This window comes from Rhinichthys klamathensis, unplaced genomic scaffold (assembly GCF_029890125.1).
Source record: "Rhinichthys klamathensis goyatoka isolate OS25496 unplaced genomic scaffold, OSU_Roscu_1.1 h1tg000111l_1, whole genome shotgun sequence".
Classification (NCBI taxonomy): Eukaryota; Metazoa; Chordata; class Actinopteri; order Cypriniformes; family Leuciscidae; genus Rhinichthys; species Rhinichthys klamathensis.
Genome location: NW_026606649.1, coordinates 3,082,607 through 3,087,847, shown reverse-complemented (window position 1 = coordinate 3,087,847; position 5,241 = coordinate 3,082,607). Strand labels below are relative to the sequence as shown.

The 5,241-nt window shown below is 40.9% G+C and overlaps 1 long non-coding RNA gene across 1 annotated transcript; it reads right to left on the bottom strand.

Moving 5' to 3' along the window:
• Nucleotides 1-1,468: 1,468 nt before the first annotated feature.
• Nucleotides 1,469-2,680, bottom strand: LOC130087799 (uncharacterized). Its single transcript, XR_008807397.1, has 4 exons — nucleotides 2,636-2,680; nucleotides 2,439-2,547; nucleotides 2,034-2,104; nucleotides 1,469-1,861 (listed from the first exon to the last, which is right to left on the bottom strand). It is a non-coding gene; the product is annotated as an uncharacterized LOC130087799 (long non-coding RNA).
• Nucleotides 2,681-5,241: the final 2,561 nt, after the last annotated feature.

Below are 5,241 nucleotides of genomic sequence, written 5' to 3'. Positions count from 1 at the left end.
TTTTAAGTAAAAAATAAAAATAAAAATGACTTTTGTAAAGTAATTTGACTGGACAAATTCAAAATGAGTGTTAAGAAACACAGAAAATCTAGTTATACCAAATAGCAACAAAGCTATGATTATTTTTTATGTTTGTGCCCATGATTCTCTCATGTTATCTGTTAAATCTTAACATCATCAGGTTCTAGTCTGTACAGTCTTTAAACACCAAGCCTGGTTTAGCCTTAGCCACTCAGTGCATCATAGAAATGCTCCTAGCAAACACAAATAGCTAAATCAATACATTTAAACATGAAAGCATAAACACTAAACATCAATCAAAAGTTATTCTGATAAGTACATTTTGCATAAATATTTAATCTGAAAGAATTAGTTACCCATTCTAAGAAAATTGGTCCTCCAAAAAAGGAAATAAAGTGACAATTTCACGTGCATTGTTGGTCTGCAGTCTGTGTTGTTGTTCTGTTTTTCAGTTAACTTATACTAGATGTGCTGGTAAACGAGAGTAAAAGATAGTTTGAGGATAAATACATACTTTTAATATTTGCACATCACAAATATTGTCATAAAACAATATAAAACACGTATTGTAATGAGTTAAAACACTTACTATTTGTTTTTACTGTTAAAAGCAAAATCCGTGTCAGCACTGCGTCACGACCATAGACTGTAAAAAAATATGGACGTAGTGTCCGTGACGTCACCCGTAGGTTTCTGAAGAGCGTTTTTGAACCCTAAAGTGGGCGGGGCCGGTGTTCTGTCGATCTGTCCTACCTTGTCAGTTTTTCCTACCGTAGCGCAAAATTATAGCCATATCTATCGGTTCATCCTACCACATCGTAAAATCCTACTGCGCGTTTCTGCTTCGCGTCTGTGACTACATAAAATATTTCAGTGTAACTTTGCCGAATATTCTTATTAGGCCATGGTACGGTGATTTTACAGTGCAAAGTAACGTTACCTCATCAGATTGTCCTATGAAATAAACGGGTAGGATGATTTTACAGTGCAAAATACCTCATCAGATTGTCCTACCAGTATGAAATAAACGGGTAGGATGATTTTACAGTGCAAAATACCTCATCAGATTGTCCTACCAGTATGAAATAAACGGGAAGGATGATTTTACAGTGCAAAATACCTCATCAGATTGTCTTACCAGTATGAAATAAACAGGAAGGATGATTTTACAGTGCAAAATACCTCATCAGATTGTCCTACCAGTATGAAATAAACGGGAAGGATGATTTTACAGTGCAAAATACCTCATCAGATTGTCCTGCCAGTATAGTGCAAAGTAACGTTACCTCATCAGATTGTCCTATGAAATAAACGGGTAGGATGATTTTACAGTGCAAAATACCTCATCAGATTGTCCTGCCAGTATGAAATAAACGGGTAGGATGATTTTACAGTGCAAAATACCTCATCAGATTGTCCTGGAAAAATAAACAGATAGGATGATTGATTTGACAGTCTAAGTTTTTAATCTGTATAGTCCCTGGACAGATGTTACAAATTTACTCTAAACCAGATGATAATGTAAATTGAAATAAGATTAGTTATTGAGATAATTTATAATCAAGCAGATAGAATATATACAGAAAGGAGATTATTAATCAAATTCATTTCAAAATTCAAAATCATGCAACACAGAGGCACAATACAAAACAAGTAAAACAATAAGTTATTAATATAAATATGAACTAAGACCACACTGTGCTGCAGACTGTTATCAATGCAAATGATAAAGGGACATACACTCAAACTATACTACACACTTTTTGCACATAAACACATTTAGGCTACTGAAGTTGCAACATTTAAAATGTGCCCATCTATTGCAGCTCTCACACTGTACCTGAAAATAAAAGAGATGAATATATATGTAAATTAGTACATTTAAAACAATATAGAATCTGAAAACATGAAAAGAAAAATTACCTTTTCATTTAAATAACAAAATTCTACAAAAAAACATGGCACATAAAGTTAAACTATTGCTTTTTGGGTGTGTGCATTATAAGTTGTACCATTTCAATCATGCTTTCGTTGGGGTCGTCTTCCAGCATGCTGCAAAGCACACAGTACTCCTCTGCATTACCTATACATTTGTTAACATTAAAAAAAGATAAATATGAATTCATTGGACAATCATATCATAGTGTACTAAATGTCAACATAAACGCCATGAAAAAAAATTCTCAGACCTGTTCTGAAATTACATTAAATCAAATCATTCTTGCATTACTTTTTGCATCCTTCAAGTTATTTTCTACTCTGAAAAATGTAATCAAGTAAGAATATCCAAATATACAGAGGGGATAGAGAAGAAAATTATAGAGTGAAGATAGTATCTACAGAGGTGTACTACATGACACACTGTACATTACAATACATACACTACTACGGTATTACAGAATTAAAACAGCACTCACCTCGACATCCAAGAAGTGTGCAGGCTACTTTCATGCGTGCTGAGCTGACCGCTTCAGGCGTAGTCTGAACATTGCTGATCGTTCCTGTCAGCAGGTATTGTTCAGCAAACTGAAACATTAATTGACAGATGACTTAATTAAATTCATTATAACATATCCAGACCTGAAGCCACTCTTGAAAATATATGAACACATACATTCAATACCAATACTCCACAACTGCTGGAATCCATCTGCAGGTCATGCTTCAGGGTCCGTAATTGCCACTGGGCTGTTTGCTCATCACATCTCAGTTTTAAAAAATTCCTAGATGTCGTCGAGACATTTGTACTGTTTAGAATGGAATAGCATAAAAAAAAAAAAAAAGATGAAACAGTTCTAAAAAGGTTACCTCCAGTTCCGCAGAATTTTATGTTCATAAGAACGTTCATTTCCCATTGGGTCAATCACAAGGAGTGTTTTTTCAGGCATGTTGATAATCTGGAATATAATGTCATGTAATCATAAATAAGGTTTTAAAATATTTTTAGATCACTACTAACAACTACAGGAAGCTGCTTAAATAAACCTTTAAATTATTGACCTAAAGCATTAAAGAATGTCCGCAGATTATGGAGAAAGTGTCAACACAGTGATTTAGTTATTTGCAGGTGAATATAACACATAAGAATATAAGTGAATGGTAGCAATATTCTGAGGGAAAATTCCAAACGGAAGTGAGCATCCCTATGCCCTACTCCCTTCGAAGGGCAGAGCCCTTGAAGTGGGGACTTTGGAGTGAGCAGGGCACTTGCGTGACATTATGTAGCCGTTTGGAACGCACTTGGTGAAGAGAGCGATGAAAGACAATGTAATTTCCTCATTATCTTCACATGGGAATGTTCCCACTCTAAAAAAAAAAAAATATATATATAAGAGCCTTTGTTATCTTTATCTCCTGTCTATATATATATATATAGACAGGAGATAAAGATAACAAAGGCTCTTTGCCTTCGTCATATATAGCCTATTTGTGTGTACTTCTCTGCTCACAACTTTAAAACTTGCAGTGTGTCATCTTTGACCCTGCATTACCTAACACATTTCTTACCTATGAAACTTATTTAAACATAACATGACAAACATTTGTGAAATTGTCACGGTAGATGTATTCGCTGGTTCCTTCTAGTCTTGTGTTTATGTTGTTGTATGAGTGCACGTGTGCAAGGGGCGTGTCTGTATGTCATTACCTGATCCACTCCAGCTGTTCATCATTACAATCACCAGCTGCAGTTCATCTCACCACGCTTCTTAAACTCACCGCTGTTCTCTCACCTTTGTCAGATCGTTGTTTGATGTTCCCCTGTCTTCTGGTTCGTGTTCCTGCCTGGTGTTTCCTGTTCGTCGTCTTCCGTGTGGATTTGGATCGTCTCACCGTTTGTCTGCACGTCACCGGTATTGACCATCGAAGTCCCTGCGTCACCTATCTCCACCTGGCTCACTGCACCCTGGACTTGTGTGTTTTGTGCTTCAAATAAATATTGTATTATACTCGCGATTGCTTCCTGTGTTTCTGCCTAACATGACAGAACGATCTGACCATGGTATGGAAGCAGCGAGCGCCTCGTCATCCTCACTCGAAGAGTTCATCCATCACAGCATCCGTAGAATGGACTCGCAAGAGAAGGAGATTGGAGATACGGGCCGTGCAGTTCAAGCCCTGGTGACGCAGGTGTCCGAGCTCACCCAGCAGATCCAGCGCCTACGACCTCCCACTGCGCCACCCACACCGGCCGTTCCTCCCGCACCATCAGGAAGCCCCTCCCAGTCAGAACCCCGGCTACCCACCCCAGAGGCATACTCAGGTGAACCGTCATTTTGTAGAGCTTTTTTGACTCGATGTTCTATGCACTTTTCCCTGCAACCTCACACTTTTCAGACCGAGCAAGCCAAAGTGGCGTTTGTGCTGACGCTATTGACTGGGAGAGCGGCACTCTGGGGAACGGCGGTGTGGGAAAACCAAAATCCATGCTGTGCCTCGTTCCAGACCCTCGCCGCCGAGATGAGACTGGTTTTTGACCGTGCGGTCACTGGAAGAGAGGCGGCCAGAACATTGGTCGAGCTACGGCAGGGAAGAAGATCAGTGTCCGAGTTTTCCATCGAGTTCCGGACCTTGGCGGCGGAGTGTGGATGGAACGAGGAGGCGCAGTGGGACATGTTCCTGCATGGGCTGGCTGACCACGTCCAGAAGGAGATCTACGCCCTGGATCTTCCCACTACCCTCAACGGACTCATTGATCTGGCCCTGCGGGTGGACGCTCGGCTGTCCAGAGTCGAGCGTCGAGCCACGCACACTTGAGGCAGCCGACGGGCTACGATCCAGCGGCAGGGACGTGGTCAGCCCCGTCTACGATCACGAGCCCATGCAGGTGGGTCGAGCTCGGCTTTCCCGGGAGGAGAGGGAGAGGCGGAGGTCCCGGGGCCTTTGCCTGTACTGCGGAGGAGCCGGACACTACGCCTACAACTGTCCGGTAAAAGGCCCAGCCCGATAGTAAACATGAGGCTACTATCGGGTGGGATCTCCGCCAGGAAGACCTCATCCACGACAAGATCTACCTCCACCCTCCTCTCGGTAAGACTAAGATGGTCAGTCCACCAGCACGATTGTCAAGCACTGTTGGATTCGGGGGCCGAAGGTAATTTCATGGACCATAATTTTGCACGCAGATTTCAGATTCCCATCAAACCCCTCCCACAGCAGATTGCAGTTCATGCACTCAACGGACAAGAACTTCCCACCATCTCATTATCCACTGAAGAAATC